The following is a 25637-nucleotide window of genomic DNA, read 5'->3' as shown; positions in this document are numbered from 1 at the left end:
AACATTGTGACTAAACACTTAAACTTCTACCGTACTTCTCTGCTGTGAGCTTGTCTCCCTTCAAAAATTCTTTGTGTTTTATTTAAAATCTAATCTAATTAACACTTTAAGTAAAGCCACCGTGTGGCTTGGTACACGATGCTGTTTGTGTTAAAAATAGAGAATCTTAAATTGGAGTCAATCCACTTCAGATATATCTACGGTAGCTGTCAGTGCAGCTTCTTAATATAACATCTTATTTTGAGACTTGACACTTAAAGCAAGAGGCTGTGACACTGGATGACTTCACAGCTCTGGACTGACTGAAACTTTAAACCCCACAACGAGGAATCAGTAAGTGAGTGTGGGAGCCATATGTTGATGAACATGATTTGAATTAAGAAGTGACCTTTCTCTGCCGCCTGCACCCACTGTGGGATCAGATGCCTTGTCCCCCTCCACGTCCTTTACTGTGCTGCATGCACCAGGACTGCATTTTCTGTAAAGCAGCGCTGCTGGATGGTCCACAGGATGACCAGCCCACTGGGAGAAACCTCCCGCTGCGCCAGATGGCTCCTCAGGCACAGCTGCCAAATTCTCCAATGCTAAATAATCATGAACAGCTGGTTTGCTAGGTAACAGTGAGGTCAGGATGCCCAGAACGATGGCACGGGCGCAGTCAGGAGGAGAAGAAAGGAATGCCACAGCCCAGAACAGAGCGCTACTGTACAGACGGACGCACTGCGTGAAATGTTCAAATACTGCTGTATTTACAGTATCTGCAGCTTCTTCCTTTGGTGATTGTACTGCATCCACACACTAAACACATCCAGTAAAATATCTGAGCTGATTGAAGGAGCAAAAATCTGTTTACATTCAGTCAGACTGCTACGGGATGCATCAAAGTCCCATGTGTTAATATTACTGTGTTTCACCACATAAGAACATATTAACCGACTACAGCGTCAGAACCGACTACAGCGTCAACGACCAGTTCCCCAAGGAGATCCTCGACCGCCGCCGCCGACTGTTCCCCATCCGTAAGAGGTTCATGGCAGAAGGCTGCAGGGCTGTCATCAGCGTCGACAAACTGTACGTCAACGGAGAGCTCTACCGGGACCGGGAAGCAACTCCGTGGCTGTACTAGCAGGTGGTATGTAACAACAATGGTTTAATGTATAAGGTTTGTTAAAAAAAAACAATAGATGCAATGCAACTATGTGTTATAACTTTACATCCAGTATTCAAACTCGTTCTCTCGCAGATGTTTCATATAAATGTTTACTGTCATTCTAATGTCACTCACTCACTCACTTTGCAAAGCGCTCACCATACGTAATCACTCACTTTCCTTTCACTTTAATTTTCCTTCCCTTTACTCTTTTTCCTTCACCTACTTTGACTCCACACTGTCTACATCCTTTTCTCTATTCTTCTCCCACGTAGTCAGCCAGCTATGTAGCCCTCCAGCAGCCACACACAAACATCTACTGCACAGGGGAAACACGTGCACATACATAGGTAACACACAACTCAGAATACACAGGTACTTAAGGTTAGCCACACACCTAAAGTCTGTCACACTACATACACACAAGACTAGTGATCCACAGCAGTCAGGTAAGATATGACACCACTGAAGATTGTCACTTGGAATGTACGTGGAATCAATAAGAAGGAGAAACGATTTAACATATTTAACCATTTGAAAACCCTACAAGCAGACATTGTTTTACTACAGGAAACTCATATTCCCAAAATTATAAATTACACTCTGGCATCAGCAGAGTTCCCACATGCTTACTTAGCCGGTTACAATTCCAAACAAAGAGGGGTCGCCATCCTGATAAATAAAAAGATTAACTTTACGCATAACGATACCATTGTAGATCCAGAAGGGAGATATATAATCATTAATATCTTGATAGGAAACATTGAATATTGCATAGCTAATGTGTATGGCCCTAATGCTGACGACCCCTCTTTCTTTCACAGCTTCTTCACATCACTGTCTGCTCACTCTGGTTCCAAACTTATAGTAGGAGGGGACTTTAATTTAGTATTTAACCCAGAGTTGGACAGGCTAAGCAAAGCTGTGAGCAACAGGAACTGGCAATCAGTACAGACCTTAAAACAGTACATGGATGACTTTGGTCTCTGTGACACATGGCGTTCTCTTCATCCTACATCCAGGGAATATACCTTTTTCTCACCAGTTCACCACTCTCACTCCCGTATAGATTATATTTTAGTAAATAACTCAGTCTTACAAGATGTCTCTGACACCAATATTCACTCTATCACAATCAGTGATCATGCACCAATGTCCATTTCGTTGATTAAGACAGCCACACCATCAACCAGGAATTGGAGGTTTAATACATCATTACTCAATGATCAAGACTTCATCAGTTATGTCAGGAGAGAATGGAAAACCTTTATAGAAATCAACGATACACCGGAAATCTCACCCTGTGTTCTTTGGGAGACTGGGAAGGCAGTTATGCGCGGTAGAATTATTTCATATTCATCACACAAGAAAAAAAAGGACATGTTACTTGAATTAGAATTAGAGCAAAAAATAAAATCTCTAGAGATTAAATATGCAGCCTCTCCAACCAATGATGTCCTAGAAGACCTAAAGAATCTAAAGCTGAAATTAAATAATATAATTGATTGCAAAACTCAGTTTCAGATAGACCAATTACGCTGGGAGAACTTTGACCATGCTAATAAATGTGGTAAATTTCTAGCTAACCAATTAAAAAATAATAAAGAGAAACAAATCATCCATTCAATAACTAATAAGGAAGGCAACATTACTCGTGATCCCCATGAAATAAATGATACCTTTAAAAATTTTTACCAAGAGTTATATACGTCCCAAATAGATCCACCCACCTCAGCCATAGAGGCGTTTCTGAATAAACTAGAACTGCCAAAGCTAAATGAAGAACAATCTACAACTCTAGACTCATTGTTATCTTTGGCAGAACTACATGAAGCTCTGCAGGAGATGCCCAATAAAAAAGCTCCAGGACCAGATGGATTCCCAACTGAATTTTATAAAGAGTTCTGGTCCATGCTGGCACCCAGCTTTTACAAAATGTTAGCTGAAATTAAACAACAACATTCATTACCCACAAATATGAATTCTGCCTTCATAAGCCTGCTCCAAAAACCAGGGAAAGACCCTACACTCCCATCGAGTTATAGACCAATTTCACTAATAAATGTAGATCTAAAAATAGTGTGTAAAGCACTTGCTAGAAGATTAGAAAAAATCACTCCATATATAATTCACTCTGATCAAACAGGCTTCATTAAAGGTAGACAGTCAACAAACAATATGAACAGACTAATTAATTTAATTGATTATGTCACCATCCATAAACTAGAGACAGCCATCGTCTCCTTAGATGCAGAAAAAGCTTTCGATAGAGTAAACTGGAAGTTTCTTTTAGCCACTCTGCACAAATTCGGCATTGGGGAAACATTCATAGACTGGATCCAAATATTATACAACTCAGCAAACGCTGCAGTCAGAACAAACAACCAGATCTCACCAAGGTTTAATCTGCATAGAGGGACAAGACAGGGCTGCCCACTGTCCCCATCACTATTTGCAATATTTATTGAACCTCTAGCCGCAGCAATAAGACAGCATGAAGGAATTACTGGAATACCGACCAAATCAGTAAATCATAAAATAAGTTTATATGCTGACGATGTGTTACTGTTTCTCCTTGAGCCACAGACGTCTCTTCCTACAACTATCAGCCTCATAGATGAATTCTCAGGACTTTCAGAGTACTCTATTAACTGGACCAAATCTATAGTGCTACCACTTAACCTTAAGGTGACTAACATCTCCTCCACCACACTCCATTCAGGAAACATTAAATACTTGGGCATTGAATTGTCGTCTAGGCTATCAGAGCTTATTGATCTAAACTACAATCCATTATTAAAACAAATAGAAGCCAACCTCAAAAGATGGCAGTCCTTACCCATTTCACTTATGGGAAGAGTTGCCACCATAAAAATGATGATCCTGCCAAAAATTAATTACATATTTTCAATGATTCCAACTCAGCCAGCCCAGGCGTGGTTTAAGACATTAGACTCCTACATCTCACAGTTTTTGTGGAAAACCAATCCACCACGAATTAGTTTAAAAACTCTTCAAAAATCCAGACGCTGCGGCGGCCTAGAACTACCTAACTTCCACCACTATTTTCTTGCCAATAGACTGAACCATGTCCACAAATGGATAAAACCCATGCCAGCAGACTCCTCCTGGATAGACATTGAACAAACATTTTGTGGAAATATTAAAGTTGCAGATCTGCCCTTTATCAGCACCAAAATCAAACATCATAGTTGTTACCAGAACATTAGCATAAAAGCATCTCTGCAAGCCTGGTGGGAGTTTCTTAAAATTAATGGGTCTTCGCTTACTCTTTGCCAAAACACACCTCTCTGGAACAATCCAGACATCATACAAAACAAAAAGGCAATACACTTTCCAACTTGGCATATCAAAGGGATAACACATCTGAAACATGTTTTCACAAGAGACAAGTTTACCTCTTTTGAAGAACTAGTGTCTCACTATGAAATCACTAGTGCCAATTTCTTAGAATACCAACAACTAAAGTCAATACTTAATGCAAAAAGTAAGAATACTGCCATCCACATGCAACCACCACCAGTAATAGAGCGATTTATTGATATATCAGGGAAAAGGACAGTATCCAAAATCTATATCTTAATTTCCAATGTAGACCAGACAGTGAGCCTTCCGATCTCTAAATGGGAAGCTGATCTCAATATCACCACTAATTACACGTTCTGGAATAACATATGTTCTAATTTATTCAGAATGACAAAAAATACAAATTTACAACTAATACAATACAAAATTCTTCATAGAACTCACTATACAGGACAAAGGATGTTCCAAATGGGTCTCACAAACTCAAATATTTGCCCTCACTGTACAGATAACACAGCAGATAGATTCCTACATGCATTCTGGTCATGCTCACCTGTGCAGCAATTTTGGCAAAGAGTATGTGAACACCTGTCAACCCAGTTAAGCTGTCCAATCCCAGCAGCCCCTGCACTTTGTCTTCTAGGAGATCTAAGTGGGCTTGATCTAGAGACAAACTCATCACACACACTTCTTTCTGCCCTCTGTGTCGCAAAGAAAACCATCCTCATGAACTGGAAAACTAAAAAAAAATTAAGCATTACTCAATACCTGAACAGCTTGTTAGATTATACCACCTTAGACACATTGTCTGCTTCATCAAATCAATGACCAAAACTATACTCTGATTGATTCCATTTCCAGGTAAGGATGCGTGGGGCTCGGGTGCTGCGTCATGTCTGGCACAGTGGTGGGGGGGTGACTGGTGGTTGGTGGTGCCTGCCTGCCTAAGGAACCGGGACGGGTTGGTGGACTCAGGGCTGGCCGCATGGGTCCCCTGCGGTGGGGGTGTGGTGGCTGCTGGGACCGGCGGCCCTGTGCCGGGGTGGGACCATTTTGAGGGTTGGCGTGTGCCTGTCTCCGGGGAGCCGGAGGCGGGCCTCCCTGCCGGTGTGCGGGGGCGGACCTGGGGGTGGAGACCTGGGTAACCTGCGTCCGGGGGACTCCCTCTGGGGGTGCCTGCCTGTGCCCGGAGGGGTGTCTCTCCCCTGGGGCGCTGCCCCTGCTCGGGTGGGGCGCTGCCTGCCCTAGCGGTCCGACGCCCTCTGGTAACTGCTCGGGCCTGTTGCAGGGGGGGGTTGGCGGACTACTCAGGCTAGAACCTTCATTGGGCCCTGGGCGGAGGCTGGCCCTCAATGCACAACCGCAGAGTATGTGTGTGGGTTTGAGTGTCACACTACACGGGGCGAGCATGGGCATACTTGAGCGAGAGAATGGGTAAGTGTGAAAGAAGGGTGAGGATGGCTCTGGCTGTGCTGCGTGTGGCGCCTGGGCAGTAGTACTGCGGTCCCTGGGTCTCGGCTGTACCTTCCTGGCTGGGGGTTGTGGGGGGTGGTGGGATAGGTAGCAGAGCCAGTCGGGAACCTGGCTCTGCGGACCCTGGTGCTCTGCTTCCCAACTACATTTCTCCGCATTCATCCACTTAGGTCTGCAAGGGGCGTCCTGCTGATGGAGGGACCAGGGCTACTGGGAAGTGGTTCCGTCCCTTCCAAGTGGGATGCTCTGCAGTTTTAATTGCATTAGTCATACACACTTGTCCAGGAATCTGGGGGCTCCTTCCGGGGGGGCCAGTAGACTTCCCATTGATGGCTCTGTCTGCTGGACCCCCCGGAGAATTGGGTATCTCCCAAAGTTCCTCATACTTAGCTACATACACATACATTTAGGGCCGGGGGTGGGCTCTTTCACTGGGGCCTGGGGCTCAGGCCAGTTGTGGCCTCGGCCACTGGCCCTGATGGAGAGATCACCACCCAGTTTTAACTGCAAAAAGACATTTAGGGCGAGGGGGGGGCACTGTCCGGGGGACACACCGTCAGCCAGCGGTTGTGCTCCTGGAGGTGTCACCCACCTTCAGTGCACTTTAGTTCCACACACTCACGTCCAAGCTGGGTTGCAGGGTTCTGGGGTACCTATTTCTACTGCCCTCTGCCTCCCCCGGGTTGGGGGGGTTGGTCGGGGCTCGGGAGGAGCTGCGGTCCCTGCCTGGGGCCACATGGACGGCAGGCCGGAGACCTACCCTCCCCACGAATGTGATCAAGCGAATGGTGTGGGTGGGAGAATGTATCTGAGAGTGCATTGGTTCACGTATGATTGACTAGTTTGTTGTGAGAGAGTCTATGGTGTGTGTGTGTGTTGATGTGATGATGTGTGTTGCACATGTGGATGGGTGTATGCGTCTGTGTTTGTGTGAGTTGGTATGCCTGTGGTGCGGTTGAAGTGTGGGGGGTCTGGTTTTTCGCCCGGGGTACGATGATCGTCTGCCTGGGTGGTCTCTTTTCTGCTGACCCCACCAATTGCTGGCCTTGTGCTGCAGGCCGCTGTAGCGCCAGGGGATGAGGTCGGGCCGATGGGGTAGGCCCCGCTCCGCCCGTGTGGGGGTGGTGGGCTGGGGGCGGGCCCCACTCTGGGCGCGGGGGCATCTTCTGGCGGGCTCCCTACGGACCGTGGGTCCTCGGGCTCTACTCTTTCAGGCCGACCCTCCCGCCGGGGGGAGTGTTTGCCCCTGGTTCTCATGGGGCGGACAGCGTTGACCCCCGGTGGCCCACTCTGGCCTCGGGCGCTGTCTCTGTGGCTGCTGCAGCTCTGCCTGGGGGGCTCTGTGTGGGCGGCTTGGGTCGCAACACCTGCCCTCCTGGAACTGAAGGTGTGTGGGCTCCCTGGCTGCTAGGATTCTTTCCTCTGCTTGCTGGATGGGCGTAGTGGCGGAGCCCCTCACATCACCCTGGCTTCCACAAGTGGCATTGTTCATGCACCAACGTCTGCCTCACCCTTTGGGTGAATAATGATAAGCTACAGCCTTACTAACCTTGTAGTGGGACACTTTCCAAATCCAACTGTAAGTATTATTGATACTTATCACTACCGATATGAATAATGTGTGATTATGGAATTTGTGGTGTTGTATGTCATGACTTTTATTAAGTAGTATGGGATATGTATAATAATGCACATATGTATGTATATTGTATGTATATGTTTGTATTAGTATGTGCACATACCTTAGCACTATTATTGGTATTAGTATTAATCTCCAAGGTAAACCACAGTACAAAAATTGTTTAGTTATGAATGTGTTAGCCTAAGGTACATCCATGCTTCTTATTTATTTATTTTTTTGCTCCGATTGTTTACTTAACAGATTTGCTTGGTTTCAGCAGCTGGTTGCACCCCTTATCCCCCCTCCCCCCCACCCTCCCGCATACACACCCTAAAGCAGAAACCTAACCTGTCCACCAACACAGCAACATCACACACATTTTGGATTAGCTAAATAAACCATTAAATAAACCATAAATCAGGAAGAGTATATATATTCTATATATACTCTTCTTGTTAAAGCAAAGCTGTCCATCACAATATGGCATTCAGCGTAATATATGCTGCTTGCTTAACTGCTGGACAGAACAAAAAAAAAAAAAAAAAAAAAAAAAAAAAGAACATATTAATGGAATCATTGCATAAATAAAAGAGTTTCGAATCCTTCAACATCCTTCAGGGTCAACGGGTTTTCATGGTACAGTCCCAGGATCTTTAGTGGGAGGTGGAGGCCATGATGGCAGTACGCCACGGTGTGAAGTATGAAGTGTGGAATAGTGTGGGGAGGAGGTTTGAGTTGCGCTGCCCTGCAGCAGTCGCCGTTGTAAGAATGAAGTATGAAATATCCGACAGCGTTATGGTGGTGCTCTGAGATCCAGGAGAAGAGCTCGGTCCGCTCTGCTGGGGGATCAGGCTCAGCCAATCAGAACCATTCCACATCATTGGCCAGGGCCATCTCTTATCTAGCAGAAGTGGAGAGGCTTTCCCTACTAATGCCACCCAGCTTGCTGGATCCTCCACCCTTTGCTTCTCCCCATCTCTTCTCGTCCTTTCTCCTCCTCCTCTTCTCTCTTATAATTCACCAGTCTCTCCTGTTCTCTCCATCCAGTGCAAGTCTCTACTCAACCTCAATTTTCTCTCATCTCCTGCACTTGCACTGCCTGTATGTCTTTTCATTTTGTCAGTCATGTGCAGTTATTGGTTATGTATTGCTGAGGTATGTGTTATGCCTCCCTATATTACGCTGGAGGAGCAGCCCCTGTCATAATATACATTCGAGCTGAATTCTAATGAACATACGTGCGTGTGTGCAGGCATATGTCACGTAACTGAGAACAGTGCAGGAAGGACAGATGAAATTAGAATATTGGCGACATAAAGTGGTTTTGACCGGCTTGATATTGCAGACGGGGACACAATGAGGCAAATCATGCAGATATTTCGTTTTACTCAGTTCTTGAAAAAGGAGGAATGAGGCAGCAGGCACAAAAGAAAAGAGGAAGCAGGCAATCATGTTACTTTTAATCTGTTAATCTTTTGCTTGGAGAAGGAGGTGGGGGTGTTAAGTGGACAGGGGGGCGGCGGTGGCGCTGGAATGAAATATATTGCAAATGGGAAAAGACACCAACAAGAGATCGGTGCTCGCAGATGGAGACCTTGCTTAATCAAGACAAATTGCAGATGGGCTTGGATTTTTATTCTTACGGAAAATAGACTGCCACCATCAAGTCGGCTGCAGCAGTCTGAATCAACAAGCACACATGGAGGAACAAAACACAAACCAAAAAGAAAAACTCTTCCAAGAAGCCAAAGACGGCTGCGCACACACAAACAATCACACATGTATGCAACTGGAACGACGGTAATGCTTTCATAGCTCTACTATTCGGAGAGGTTGGAGAAGCACATGTTTTGAATGTTGAATATCAGTGTGATGTACTTTAGACATTAAAACACCATATTAAACAGTGTCCCAGTCATTCAAAGCTCGCCTGAGGCAGCCCGACTCCTGAAAACAATGTTTCTAGACAACAAAAAAACATTTTGGAGGAAATTATGCTTCCATTTACAATAATGAGGATGTGTTGATGATTACCATAATGAAATGTAGTATACATATATCAAAACACAACAAATCTGTCTGACTAATGCACGGCTGAACATGGTCAGGCTTAACAAAGAATACAGTGACTCAAATCATTTCATAGATGCGCTCCAGAAGTCATGACTAACGTACAGTAAGGTTTAAGATCATATAGAATATAAAACTACAACATCATCTGAGAAGCACTAGTGGAGAGAAATTCAACCAGGAGAACCCTCCAGCACAATCAGGCTCAGGGTGGGCGGCCGTCTGCCTCCAGCAGCTGGTTGGACGGGCCACATCCAGCACACTGGAAACTCAAACTCAGGGCCCATGAATTGCCTTTAAACAAAACCACACGTTCACATCACCTTCAGTAAAAAATGTAGTGTTGCCAAAAATAAGCTGCGCTTGAACATAATCCATCCAGTGTATCAAATTCCACACAAAAACATAATTGTGTTTTGGAGTCTAACTGCATAGAGTAAGAACATCATTTCCTCCAGCTGCCGTATCCCTCGTCACTCTCCTGCTCCCCACGCACAAATCAACAACAAATTCCCATTTATTTATTCTTGCATCATCACAGCAGCAAATTGCTTTGTAAATGGCACAGTTCCCTCAGTCTCTCCTGTAAATACAATGTCATTGGTGATGTTAATAATCCCTTTGTTTGCTTGACCACAAGCTCTCCAACGCCACCCGTTTCCTTGATTCAATTACTGCGGTTTAGGGAGTGGGGAGAATGAAGGCCGGACCTTAAAGCCGCCGGTGTTAATGACATTCAAATTGATCACCGCCACATGTTGCTATGGTGTGGCCCATCGGAAAGCGAGGGTAATGAAAAGAGGAGCTCTCCATTACGGAGAGCGTAACTAAACATGACACCTCCTTGCCTGAAATTACGAGGCCCGCGCTCGCTGCAGCGTCCATGTACCGCAGCTCGCACGCGGCGGCGGCGCCGGGAGCCGATTGGAGCGTGCGAAGCGAGCGCGTGTCGCGGAGCGTCGTCGCGCCCGGGGACATGCTGATAACCCACCGCGTGCATAAACATACATGTTCGCTCTGATGATGCAGCGCTGTAAAGTGCTTCACAGCGACTGGAAGTCGTACGCGTCTTGTGGCTGCAGGTGGCGGCGAGCGAGCGTAGCGGCTCACATTAATGCTTACAATCCTTCGCTCGGGGCTGAGAGACGCTCATCCCAGTCAATGTAGGAGTCAATATAGGAGCAGCTACAGATCAAAACACATGCAAAGCCCCAAAGAAGCGAAAGGAGTCTTCAGGGAAATACACAAGTCTCCAGAAAGCGCCGCTTCTTATGTCATTTTCATTATAGATAATGGTTCCCAGTTCCCCCTCAGGGAAGCGCCGTAAAACCAATAGCTGCTAAATCAATTTTGTAGGTGTTTACTAGAGTTACCAAAGCTATTAGAATAATATTACAGGTTGGGTTACTATCTAGTCTTTATTTGTCACTGTCTGATCCCACACATCTTACAAATAGTTCTTTTTTCAGGCAAAACAATGAGAAACACTGTTTTTGGTGTGATAGCACTCAAAATGTTTAATAAACACGTTTTATGTCGTCACATTAGCAGCGGTGGAAGATGGATGAACCCTTGGCAGTGAGAGCTGATGCTGGATCAGTTCATCAAAGACTAAAACTAAAGTCAAGGAGGAAAGAGTATCACATTATTGATGTTCCAATTCAGCTTTATGTGTGGTGAAAAACACTGAATTTAAATGCTGTTGCATTCATATAGAACATTATGATGGTAGAGATGGAAGCATTTACTATCTGCTGATCACCTCAATCGGGTGGGTCACTTACTGTAGCTCCTGATTGACTGAACATTGACTGAGAGTTGGACAACCAGCAGGACAACAGCTCTCCAGGACCAGGATTGGGCACGTCTGGTTTACACTAAAGCCATATTATGCCCCACGACTTTGTCCAACCCGAGTGTAACAACAGCTACGATGCAGCTCACTGAGAATGTGAAGTCCTTAAGTATCTGCTTTCTAAATGTACTGAGTTTGTGTGGAGGGGCATGCCGGGTCTGTGGGTCAGGTCATAACCTAACCCTAAACCTTTTACTTGCTCTACTTGACCTCATTTAAGTCTGGCAAAACAACAGTGGAGCTCAGTGGCACCAACATGGCCTCCTCTGTAGCCGGAATGGAAAACTTGCCTTCTACTGTACGATTTTTCAACCCTTGATGATAATGTGTTTTCTTGTCCCACATCTGATGCCAGAAAACTCACCAACAAACCTCTGCCTCCCACACGTTGTTCTCTGTGCAGGCATCCATGATTCTCCCCGCGTATAACCCAGAGTATCTAATGAAGCTGCTCTCAAACCTGTCTCAGGGGACCTGAACCCACCACCTCCCGCCTTCCAAACAGTCCATCTCCCTCTGACAGTCTCATGTCCCCAAACGCAACGTAAATCTTAGTTAAATGTTGTAATCACTCCAGCTGGACGAAAACTCCTAGTAATGCATTGGTCAATAGTGGCCTCAGGGCTAAAGGGGACGCTCTGGCATCAATGCATCTCAGTTTACCAGACGCCCAGTCACGGAGGCTGACAGTCTTTACAGAGACACCGCGTCCCTTGTAGGCAGAGAAGCCGAGTGAACGGATGCATCGAGTTACTTTTCATCTTTAACTCTCTCCCCTGGCAGAGAGACAGATGAGGAGAATCCTCTGTTCCCAGATGGAAGACGTCTTTGTGTCTCTATTTAATGAAATGGCATTACCGCCAACGTTGCTCAGCCAACCAGGAGCAGAGACGCTCGTCACGTGACCTGCGGGACAGATAGCCCATCTCATAAAGTGCTTTTACATCACGGCCCGCCTGATGAGAGCAATATCATCACATTTATGAGAAAATAATGATTTCTTCTCTGAATTTATGAGCATCTTGGAGAAAAGGGTTTATATGAATTATATCAATATGAAAGAAGAAGAGGGAGAAGAAGGGAGAAAACACTCCCTTTAATTTGGTTTTCCCCTCAAGGGAATAAATACAGCTCTGTAATATCAGGCGTAAAAGTCAATCTTGTCGACAAAGAATGGTCCAATTAGTTGAGCTAGGAGGAGATGAAACAAAGGAATCAAAGCAGATCAATAAGGCAGATTCACTCCTGCTCTAGGACCACCAATCAATACGAGCTACGCTGACGGACAGACGTGATTAGAGATCACCGACTCATGGCTAACCTGTCCATAATCAAGAGGTAGACGTCATAACTGCAGCGCTGGCCGAGGGCTCTGCTCATGGTCGCGATCGTCTAATAACGCCCTGCCAGACACAAAAACTGAGAATATAGGTGATTTCCATATGTGTGTGATACTTAGAGGCAAAGGCTGGGTTAAAGTATATCGGCTCCTCCCAAGGACGTAATATTATAAGCAACCAAATAAAAAATTTAAATATTCTTTAGTTCATATGCTGTAGGTGATGCTGAAGATAAAATGAGGAACAACAAAGTACGAAGAAAAATAATCCGGTTACGAAACCCATCCTTCAGTCAAACAGAGACGAGACGCTGCTGCTCCTCCCGCATCATTTGTCCCCAAATGGCGCATGATGAAACCGCTAAGCTGACAACAGGCTATAAGCGGTAAAACACTGTCAGCTGAGCCGCCGCTCTGCAAATTAGTGCGCGATGTCTTGCAACCGAGAACAAAGAGCGGCTTCACAGCGCTCCATTAGGCTTCTGTGTTCTGTGTGGCCCAGTGCTAGGCTTTAAAATGGCACACATCATGTACATGTTATTGGCATTTGTGTTGTGTTCCAGAAAGACTCTAGCCTTAGAACTGAAAGTAAAACTGCGTTTGTTATTATTTTCATTTCCACGTTAATGCTTCAAGTCCTAGTGTCAAAATATTCCCCCATTTAGTCCAAAGGTCCCAGTTACTCTGCACTTTTATCATATTTTATTCTTGACAGGGTGGAAAAGCTCATTAACCACAGTAAACAGTACAACAGGACACTTAAATTCTGCATAATAAGAAGTAAATATATTCAAGTATACTTGTGTGGAATCCAATCAAAATGTCTCATTACTATGATTTGACTTTAATGAATTCCCACAGAAATGGATCAATTAAACTCTGTCATCAAACAAAGCGCGTCCCATCCATCAAGCTGGCCAACATCCAGTGGTGAATAAGTAGCGACGCTTCACATCAGCACACCAATTAATCAGCGCAGGCCAACAAGGCGACGGGTCGCGTGCAGGGCTGGAGACGGGCCTCCGTGGGCCCGGCGAGCCGGTCCGAGGCGCGGACCTGCGAGGCAGCTAGGGTGGAGCCGGTCCGAGGCGCGAGGAGCTTCCTGCGGCCGCCGCTCGTCCTCCGCCGCTCGTCCCCACCTGTCCGACACAAGTTCCTGCTCCGGCGCTACGCCTTAAACCGCCCCCCCACCCCCCTCAACAACCGTCCCACGGGTCTGGTCTCTCATCCAATAACACACAGCATAAATCCATAACTTCAGCTCTTCCCTCGGCCCCCCGGAAAAAACAATAAACTGCGCTCATCTTTTATGCATGATTCTTTTTCTCCGGCTCTGCAGCTAGCTTCACTCTCGGTGCGTATCAATCATCACGGGGACGCTGCGGGGCAGGGAGACAGAGACGGAAAGAAAGTGACGGCGGGTGAGAAATATACATGGTTGCACAACAAGGCAAAATGAAGAGACCTGCTTCTTTATCCACTGACTTGGATTTCTAATTCAATTTCGCCTGCCCCTTCTCCCGTTCCCTCCCTTCCTCCGTGCCCTTTCCTCCACCTCCTCAAGTCTCCCTTTGCAGGGCGAAAAAACATGTTAGCGATATGAAACTGACCCGCTCACCCCTCGCTGTGCATCTATAGCTGCAAGTTAACGGACTCATGTTTGTGTTTTTAAGAGACACCTTTTCCCTCAGGCTCGGGGGGAATGAGGGTTGAGGGCACCGATGCTCCCCTCCCACACAGAGCGCACACACAGGACGCCTTCCAGAGCATGTGCATGGCGAATCTACATACGCTCGGCTTTGTTGGCGCGCTAACGCATTCACTGACAGGCAGAGCGCAGCTGGCTGGGCGCCGGAGTCCGACGTGGAGCCGGACAGCGCAATGAAACAAGCGCCCCGACAACAAACGGCGTCCACGGAGCTGCAGAGTTACTGGAGCTAAAAGCGCTGCAAATGTTTACGAACAGACTGTCAGCGAGAGATGCAAACGAGGTAAGATGCTAAAATCAACTACAAAGATCAGACCATCAGATCCTTCATATATAATTTTGTTTTCAGCTTTCAACATTTGTAAACAAATCAAATCATGAATAACTAAAACCGGAGCTGGGATCTGATTTTATTAGCAGCCAACTGCAGGTTTGACTGGCAGCATAATTAATGCTCTGCATAATCCTGAAACATTTATCTACAGCGGTTTTGATGAGCAATTCATCATTTAAGTAATTAATCGAGAAAAACACTTCTCAAACACAGTGAATAAATATGAATGTTTTACCAGGTGGTTGGTGTTTCCAACACAAAGGGTTAAATAAAGTGGCTTAAATAAAGAAGTTTTATTCTCCAAGACAAACCCAGATCCAAAATGAGTTCTCAGTCAGACTCCAATAATGAAACCTTGCAGACGCCTATGCATTATCCACTCAGCCTCTGTCTAAGTGAGAACTCTACTTTAGCACCGCAGCCACAGCCATTGTTTTGCTCCCGGCTAATTTTTCACATGTGTTTTGGACGGAAGGTCTTTCACGAGGGAACCTGTGCCCCTGAACAACGGCCCCAGACATGAAGGTGTTCATTATTCTGATCCACACCCCCGCAGGCCAATCCATCACCAACAATCAGTCAATCAAACGCTCTTTCCGCGATGCTTTTAACCGGAGCATTTGTCACCCTTCACCCGCAGCCTCACAATGCTGCGCGCAGCAGGAACGCAAACACAAAACAAAATGCTCCGCCGCAATAATGGAGCAGTCTGAGGATGAGGCGTTTAAAAGCCTTTGTGTAACTGTGGCGAGTGTGTTCCCAGGTACGTCGGGGGCTGAGCAGCGGCCACAGGGAGGCTAAGATTACAGAGTAAAGCCCTCCTCCTCCTCCCTGAAGTAATAACGGCGAAATGAGACTGACATTTCACTCTGGAAGACGCGCACTCCGTGAGCCGGGGGGCCGCAGGACAAACGCAAAGATACGGAGCAGGAAGCCATACACACACACACAGGAAGTAATGCATTAGAGAAGCTGCAGCTGTCTGCGTGTCTCAGCTAAATGAGCCGTTGTTTGTAAGTAATCAAGCTTCACAGGCTTTGCTTTATCTACTGTACAGCTATATCTGCCTCCTCTTCTGTTTTACAATCCGCTCCATACGTCTCTGCTGTGCATTCCTCACACAATGTTCCATATCGTCTGCTTCCTCCACAGCAGCCCACACTGAGAGGTGCCTCGGTGTTAGCAGAAAACAAACGAGGACTACCGTTTGGTTTCCAGCGGTGGGATTCCACCGCCGGCTCGTTAGCGCGGCGTGCTCCACCTCGTAAAGTTACTGGCATCGGGAAAACAAAGCGTTTTGGACGGTTTCAGCGCCAAACGCGGCACAGCGGGGTTTTAAAGGCGATGCGTTTACCCTCCGTCTCTGCATTTACCAGGCAAACAGCAACGTTTGCCCCGCTGACGTTGCGAACTATTGCGCATCCACGTGTTCGCGGCAACAATTAAGTCATGTTAAACTTGGACCCCTGCTGGTAAAACCCACTCCGGCTCATGCAAGTACACGAGAGAGCAGTATTTTTCACATCCCCTTAGGAGAATCTGTTTACTGCTCTGTTTTCATGTTCAATCCAGGTGATGACGGCGCTTTGAAGCGAGAACATTAACACACATTCACACAAGGCTGTTCACCTGCCGCATGTACTGCACTTACAGTACAGCTAATCTGTGGATTCAGGAGTTAAACTGTCAATCCTCGGGTCATAAACACATCCCTCCGATGCCGTGACTCCCAGCTGGCTTGTTCCAACAGAGGGAAGCGGCCGTGCCGGTTTTATCACCTTTCAACGTATGCGTGCTCCATTGATATTTACTGAAGAGCTTTTGTTCGGCGGAAAGAAGATGAAAATTTCATGAGATCTTTCCATTTCTATTCATCCTTTCAAATTCAATATTTTATAATTCACTAAAAATATGTGGAGGGGAACCCAGCCGGAGACAAAGACTGAATGGGAAAACAAGGAAGCAGATAGAAAGAGTTATTAAGCGCATATTAATGTTTGCTCTCCTCCTCCATGGCTGTCTCTCCTGAGATGTGCCCGTCGCTACTTTAAGCATGAATACTTAATCACATACCAAACACTGTCTAATTCCTCCAGCCAGAAAGCAAGGAGCAAGACGGAACCGCAGAGACTGAGCGAGAGAGAGGAAAAGAGAAAAAGCACTGAAATGTCACGGAGGCAGTGCTGGGATACTAATAAAGCTATGCAAATAGCAATTAGCTGAACCAATCACCTCTGAGTCAATACCGAGCCTCCCAAATGGGAATAGAGCGGCAGCGGGCCTGCAGGTTCAAAGGTCGCGCTGTGATTGGAGGTCAGAGCCCAAGCCCATAAGTGACGCTTCCCGGAGCTGGTGAGGTTGAAACTGTGGCCAGGACATGTAGACACAGGTGTTTGCACAGATAACAGGAGTCACAGCTGCTTTAGTTAAAGTAAAAGACTTGTCCACCTTCATCACATATAAGTTACAAAAAACATGATTAATACATCAATGAATCCATACCTGAATTTAAGAAACAAATACAATCGTTTCCTTTATGTTTCATCTCGGTACTGATGCTGCTAATGCGGCGCTGGATCTAAAATTAGCGCAGACAATTAGCAGGAAAGCAACTGTGCCTGTTTGTGAGTTTGTGAGCATGGGTGGCATGTGTGAGCGCGTTCAGTGTATGTTGTCTGCCGCGAACACGACTTTGCAAGTGCGATTTTCACACTCTTCCGATGAAGCATACCTTCACGGCATGAGAGAAACAAAGTGGAAAAAAAAAGAATCACTGTTCCTGAACAATGTGCGTGTGCTTGACAAAACGCACAAATTCCACGCGCTCCAACGTGTATCGTGATTTCATGCATTTTTCCTTTCCACGCTATGGATTCGGAATAAAGTTACAGGAGCCTATATGTGGCATTTGCCTGGGGCTGGTGCTGCTCTGCTCTGCTGAGGTCAAGAACTGCTCCCACTCGAGAAACTGAAATGTTAGAGTGACACACAATGCGTTTTGTCTCGCTATATAAATACAGATATGTTGAGGAAAGGAAAAACAATGCAGTGTGTAGTTTGTGGACGCTCGGTTTTGTCTACTCTCGACGAAAAGGTTAAGGGTTTGTGCTGCATTTTATGCACATCAGACGCTGGAAAGGTCCGGGTTGAACGTTTCCAATTAGAAAAATGTTTCTGTGGATCCTGTGGTCTCAGCATGGCATTCTTAGTTAAGCCAGGTTGGTTGAAATTGGTCAGTTTGTGATTTATTCAAGAAGGAGTCGAAAACATTCAGCCTTCGATGTGGAATTAAGTAATGTATGAATTACTGGCTCCTAAAACATTTAATTGGGTTTCCATAAGAATCAGGGTGTTTTAAAACAGTTCTCCACCAATAAATTTAATAAACTGAATGGATAGTTCTAGGTTTTGTTTCCAGTTTTAATTTTGAAAGGTCTTAGTTTGTCATCCGTGTCTTGATTCCAGTTTTCATTTCCTGTTTTATTTTGTAACATTTCCGGTTTCCATTCTCACCCTGTTGGCTCCAGCCTCACTTCCGTTTCTCATTACAAACACCAGTCTTGGATTAGTCTGTAATCACCTGTGTATTTAAACCACTACCAGTCACCATAGTTTTTGCCAGATTGTCGAGTCTTAGTACCACATTCCAGCGTTCTCGTACAGTCACCTTGTTTTCTGATCACGTCCGTCATTGACCTCTGATTCCTGCCTGTTCCACGTCTGTACCTTCGCCTTGGATCCAGTGGTAATATTCTGACCGTCTGACCTCGAGTTTTTGCCTAGCCCTAGTCTGTACCCCTGCCGTGTTAACCTGTGTACCAAACCCCTGCATGTTTCCCGGACCTGATCCTGCCTGCCTCTTTTGTGCCTTTAAACTGAGCCTTCACGTGTATGACCTGGATCGCCTGACTACGTTTGGAGCAATAAACGCTGTTTGTTAACCACACACCTTGTCCGCACTGTGCATGTGGGTCCGACATCTGCTGAAGCCTGACAGATAGTACCTACATTAATTTACGATGGACAAAGGAATAAATCCACACTTTCATTTCAATCCAATAGTAGTCAAGATTGAGGTGGACCAAATATGATCATTCAAAACAAAAAATATAAGTTGTTTTAGAGGTTTCAAGTTGAGTAAACGTGCTGGTTAAAGTGATGGTACAGTGGACTGAGGTTGACGCTTTGCTAAGGCGCCTTAGAATCAGTTACGCAAAGATCACACGTGGAGCTGATCTTCTCATCATGTCACACCCCCAGGTTTGGACCACGCCCCTAGGTTTGGACCACGCCCCCAGATCTGGACCACGCCCCAAGTTTAGACCACACCCCATTTGTCTTGTTAGCCTTATTTAGTCGGCCTGGTTTCTGTTTTGTCTTCATTTATCAGGAGTGTTTTTGATTTCTTTTGACATTGATTAGCCTGATTTCATTCAATTAGCCCTTGCCCTTGACAAGCCATGTTGTTAGCGACTCTGACTTAGGCCAACGCTGTCCACCATCTTGCATGGCGGAATGTGACATCCTGAGGTTCGAGCTTGCTACAGGTTCCTTAATTTGACTCAAATATATAATGCTAGCATGTGATCAGGAATGACGCAGGCATTAAATTTTAACAAAGCAATGTTGAGCTGTCACTAGCAGTTAAACGTGTACAAATGGAGGCGTAAAAACCTCTTCAGTCATTTATTGTGAGAATCAATCTTATTAAATCACACCCTGCGGAGACAGAGGCGGCGAGATTACTTGCCTGCTCTTCATTTGTCTGCAGCCTTTTAATCTGTGAGAAGGAGCCTAAATGACCTATGCTGGATGATGTACACGTGCATAAACACGCACGAGCGCCGTGCGGGGGCCAGTTGGTCCGGGCGCGTAGCAATCAGCGGCGCCCCGTAGCCCAAGGCTGCACCGTCAGATCCCTCGCAGAGGAATGGTGGAGGGAAGCGGAGGTGAGTGAATATGTGTCGATGGGTGATGTTAGAGGAAAGCGTCTAAGTGTTTACAGACGGCAGAGCGGATATGGGAGCCGGACGTGGGAGTTCGTCCCGTAGTGGATTTCTGAAATGTGCTGTAATATTTTCATTTTATCTGCCTTAGAGGAAGACAAGCTTTCGACAGAGTGCTTGGTTTCTCCAAACTGGGCGTAAAATCTTTAGCTTTCAGTTTCTATTGCATGCGCCTATAGAGTTTATTTATGGATGTGTTTGACCTATGTGTCTGCATTCTGTTTGTGTGAAAGTGTGTCTAGCCCAAACTTTTCTCTCCAAGCAGGTTTGGCTGTGACACATTGGCCACTAAGAACAGATTAGGCAGCATTAAACCTGGAGAGGAAACAGACAAATCATAATTTCCTCTAGAACTCTGCCTGCAGCGAATATATAATCCAAGGCTCAACTGGTGGAATCTGACATTCAGAGCGACTGGAAATGCCTCAGAAGATGCAGAGACTTTCTTCACAATATGCAGAAATGCAGTGGTAAAGGTTGGCCACTCGAGTGAATCAACAAAAATCCACAATAACAACAATGAAACGATTGAGCCCACAAACAATCAACAGCAGAGGGAGAGAGGAGACAGTGGTGGATGCTTGGCAATGTCAAGTCTGGGGATATGAGTGGAGCAAATGAGGATGAACCAGTCACCGCTCCAGACAGGCAGCTGAATAGACAAAAAGAATAGAGGAAGCGGATGGGAGGGTGAGAGCAAGGGAAGGATTGGGGAGAATGTTATTGTGAGTGTCGACAAGTGATGGCAGAATCTGGGTGCTAGGTGTCACTTTGGAACAATCAGGACTGACGTCCCAGGTTGTGTGCTGCAGGAAAGGAGATTCACGTTCCAGGGCTGCAGCATTTCCCAACCTAATCATATGTGGAAATAAAAATTTAGAGCCGGGAACCATCTAAACATGTCAAACACCAAAATTGGTTTGAATATTTAGAATTATTTGAGTCAATGTTTTATTCCTGTAAGACTATTAATAAAGCTTTGTTCTATGGCAGAAACATACAGAGGAAGTGACCCACAATGCCGCAGTTCATGGAACTGACTGTTTACTATCTACTCACTCAAAAAGATGATTTTGGCAGGTTGTCAAGAAGTCAATAAAAGATTTCTAAGATTTATACAAAGGTTTAAGGGTCAAACGATCAGAGAACTAATACTTGAGGGCACAATACTTCATCAAAAAACAGATCTAGGGTTTAGACAAAACTGCTTCATTAAGGTTGGGAGTCACTCATTATTGTGATTAACTTAATAGTAATATTTGATTGTTTGGGGTCACAGGGCTATCTTGGTCTTTACAAACACAATCACTAGATGCTAGTAAGAACAGAAACAGACCAAGGTTTAACTGGACAAACTGATTGTATTTGTGCTGCTTTTGCAGTATAGCACACAGTAAAAACATTACTGGCTGCCTGCTAATTGGTAAAAATACCATCTTCAAACGGCCCCATGTAAAGATGAAGTTTAAATATGCGAAGTTGTTTTCTGTAACGTCTGTACTTGGGAGCGATTTATAAAACCTTGTGGTGCTGAAGGGAAGGTCTATCATTGGAAACAGTTTAAGTGGAGTGGACACACAGCGCTGACAACCGGTAATGGCTGTTCATTAACCTATTGGCCACAACAGCACTTGATACACTGACGTCACGCTGATGGATACGGTGAGCTGTCTGCAGCCTTTACTTCACTTGTTATCCACCTCAGGAAAACCAGAGGAGACCAGGCATGGCGGAGCTTTGCTTTTACCCCCACGACAATTAGTTCCCTGCTACTCTTACTGTATGAGCACAATTCTGTGCCTTTACTGCCAGACAAATGCTCCTGCAAGTCAGCCCAGTCTAATTATAAGAGATTATTGGCTTAACTTTGGGACTATTTCATGTGCAACATTTTAATCAGCAGAGGAGATATTTTTTAACCCATCCTGTTTCATGCCAGGAACATGCACGGTGGCTCTAAATGTTGTCTTGGATTGTTTTGTTGGTCTTTCAGAATATGGGCCATGAAATTTGGAGTGTATTGGCCTTGGGCAAAAAAGCTGTCAATTAAATTCCGGTGGCGATCGGGCTCTGGTTATTGTTTTTTATCTTTAATTATCGAACTGCAGGAGATATAGATATGATTTAAAATCCTAAAACGTATGTGTTCAAGGTCAGGATATCAATATTAAACATAATATGTCAGTTTTTGAGTGTAACAGCCTGTTAAAGAATAGACTGGTTCCAGGAAAAGGTCTGCCTTTCCCCTTCAAGTTGAATTTGACACCTACATTTTTTTACTTTCACACCTTCCTATGGCCATTCTAAAACTGTCTACGCAGGCACATTAGCTTAGCATTTCCTCACCGAGAGTCAATTTAAAGAGTGTTTGGTTACATACACTACAGCTTGTTGTTGTCCCCTTTAGTTCGATGGCGTTGGTGTTAAGACAAAGTGTGAAAGCCACTATTCAAATCAACACGCACAATAGAAATGTTGGACATGTTTCCCAACATTTTGACAAAACAAAGTAATCTGTGCATTGCTCAGTCGACTTTAATTGCACGTTAGAGAACAATAAGGGGTGTTACTGTACATACAGTACAGTAGCATCATTAAATCAGGCTTTGCTTAAGCATCCATAAGGGGGCATTGGTGGGCTTATGTCAGAAAGAGAACAAGTCCCGATGATGTAGCAGCTTTATCTTATTTTATATATTATAAACACCTTCATTATAAGTTATAATTTACTTTATTGTATAAATATAAAGTAGAAAGACATTTGATTTTTTTTATTTGAAGTTATATAATTAAGTGCATCAGGAAGTTGGTTTGAAAAATTCTAGTTCACTCACATTTAAGACTGCCCTCAAAAATTAATGAGCTCTGAACTTTAAGTTTGTGCGCGTATCTTATTTATCATAGGAAATTCAGACGCAGAGTAAACATGCTACAGGGCAACTCACAGTCAGTGGGGAGAAGCCTGCGCCTTCCGCTGAGACCAGCCCCACGCCTTCGGTGGGGAGAAACCCAACAGCAGGCGAACGTGAACCTGATTAAGGACTCATCTTCAAAACATGCTTTTACTTTGTGTCTGTTCCTTTTACTCGCGAAAATACAAGTGTCCAAAGAGATTTTCTATTATTTAGTGCCTCCTAAGCAGCTGTAGGATTTACTTTTGCTAACAGCGAGCATGCAGTAAAGATGACGACAGTCAAACGCAGCTACTAATAAACCAAAATGACGCTTGCATTATGAACACATCAGAGCAGCAAATCGAAGGAAATAAACAGAGATCTAGCCAGCCGCTAATGATATGAAGACTCCAAAACAGCTGACTGAGCCACTGGGAGGTCTCACCGTGGTGTTATTCAAGAAATAAAAAGATTGAGAGCGAACGAGACACGGGAGACGCGGTTTTGCAGCTTGGGAAGGAGGGAGAGGCTCAGATTGACTCAGAGGGAAGAGCAGAACAGAAGGAATGTTTACATCTTCCATTCCCGCTTGTTCTATTTCTATCTCTTTTCTCCTCTCCAGTATTGTTCTCTCCTTCAAGAGTTGTCACGACAAGCCTGTTTATTTCAAATGGTTGACATTTCACCCTGTGCCGCTCGCCTGAAAGAACACGCCGGCATGAATGCGCCGCGATTTTCAAAGTAACATCTTGTTATTAGCCAGCGTTTCCCCCGTTCTGACGCAGCCAGCGCGCGGATCAACGCGCGCCCGCGCGCGCGCAGGGGCGCAGGGGTGCATTTAAAAATGGAAAGATCTATCGGGCTTCTTAACCTTTCATCTCGGAGCGGAGAGAAGCAGCTTTCTGTCTCGGCTGCTCCCTCCCTCCCTCCCTCCCCCCACCTGCCACCGCTCCGCTCCCTCTCCTGCTTCGTCTGTTGCATCAAATTAAGGTAGGGATTAATAAAAAAGATGTCCGAAAGTGTGTTAATACAGGCCAGAGGCCTTTCTCGGCGCTGCTCCCACAGTCAGACTCACACTGGCAGATAAAGGAGAGGAAGGATTTGAATCTTCTCTCGCTTTCACCTAAGTCTTTTATGTGAATCTTCCGATTGCCCTTTAATCATTACACTCTCATTTCTTTTGCTTTGTCTCCTACTTCTTCTTCCCGGCCGGCTTTAATCCATTTTCTTCCATTCATCCATTTCTACTTCTCTCCATCCAGCTTTTCCATCATTTCTCTACGGTTTGACCATTACACCTACAATCACCCTGGAGAAATACTGCAGATCTGAACTCAGACCCAGAGTCTGCGAACTTCTTGTTTCCAGAAATCTTAGTTGTTATACATGTAGTTTAAAGGTGATGGGCTGGTAGTTTTCTGAAGTGTGTACTGGTGCAAAGGTCACACTGTTCTGACCTGTTCTGTCTTTATTTATTAAGTCTTGATTTAGAAAACACTTTTCCAGTCCGGTAAAGCTTTCATTGTGCACTAAACCCACAGAGAAGTGACAAATTAAAGGAAAACAAGAGTCTTACTAAGGTGATGAGTCAACAGTGAAGCTTGAGGCACTGACTCAGACAAGAGACACCTCGACCCTTATGAGTGGTGGCACAATCGTCAGCATGGAAAGGCTTCATCACATTCACAAGCTACAGTACCCTAAAAGGTTCTGTCAAAAGCCTTAAAATCTAATTAGTGGATGGTTCCCATTTTAGTGACTCTGTTACTGAATTACAGTATATTAACAATACTGCAGATTGCAGCAGGAACCTGCGCTTCTGTCTGCTGCTCTGTGCGGCTTTCGGTCGGTTTTCGCGTGTTTGGTTGCTTGAGCCCGTACTCCCTCGCAAGCTCATGAAAGAGCACTGTACACAACCTTGGCGGTGGTGGAAATGAGTCGTAAACAGAGCTGGCGGATGAATTCAAACTTCTAACATGTCGGAATGACATCCACTGCTCCGGGTGAGCGGGAGCAGGAGCTTTTCTTTTCCTATTTCAGTCGAATTATACAATTAGATCACGATCAAATCAAGTCATATTGATAACATAATAACAGTATTATCAGATAGTGGTTTGTATGTATTAAATTAAAGCATTTGCTAATATAGATAAGCAACTGTACCGCTAAGTGTGGATCGATAGGGCAACAAAAAAAAGCTGGATTTGCTCAAAATATATTTGATAGCCTTATTTCTAAACCGTATATTGCAATCGACAGCCGGAGCAGGATCAAAGCCAGCTCAGTGTGGGATCCTGGCAAGGTTTGGTCTATTCCCATCAAGTCAACTGGACGTGGAATTTGTCCATAGGTGCCTGATCCAATTCGCTACACTGACGCGAACGTGAAGTGAAATTGAACAGTGGACTGAATGCGTAAGGCAGTGTTATTGGTCTTTTCCTCCGCTGAGGGAGACAGAATGAGACGGCCACTCTCCCTGAGATGTTGTGCACACCTTGTAGGATGCCAAGCCCCATTAGAGGGTGACAAACAGACGTCCACTCGGCTCAGCGCTGTCAGACCACGGTAATGAAAGGCACATCAGCCTCAGAAAAAGCAGAGGAGGAGGAGGAGGAGGTGGTGGGAGAACAACAACAGGCCATGCACTGACACAAACACATTTCAAGACTAATGGCTTAAATGCAAGTGCGCTGTGTAGCAATGCGGAGCAGGGGGAAAAAGAAGTTCTCCAAACTATGTAATGAGCGGAAGGCGGGGGACAAGGAAAGACAAAAAGGAGCAGCATAAAAATAGATAAAGAAGAATAATACAAAAGTACAAGACTGAGGAAAAAAATACAAATGAACAGTGGGGCTTGTGA

The 25637-nt window shown here is 45.2% G+C and overlaps 1 long non-coding RNA gene across 2 annotated transcripts in view; it reads right to left on the bottom strand.

Annotated features, from left to right (window-relative positions):
- LOC114861547 (uncharacterized) overlaps positions 1-25637 on the bottom strand; it is a 147182-nt gene that overhangs the window by 11583 nt on the left and 109962 nt on the right. The window lies entirely within an intron of this gene.

The sequence above is a fragment of the Betta splendens genome, chromosome 9 (genome assembly GCF_900634795.4).
Source record: "Betta splendens chromosome 9, fBetSpl5.4, whole genome shotgun sequence".
Taxonomy (NCBI): domain Eukaryota; kingdom Metazoa; phylum Chordata; class Actinopteri; order Anabantiformes; family Osphronemidae; genus Betta; species Betta splendens.
This window is presented reverse-complemented; position numbering and strand designations above follow the sequence as displayed.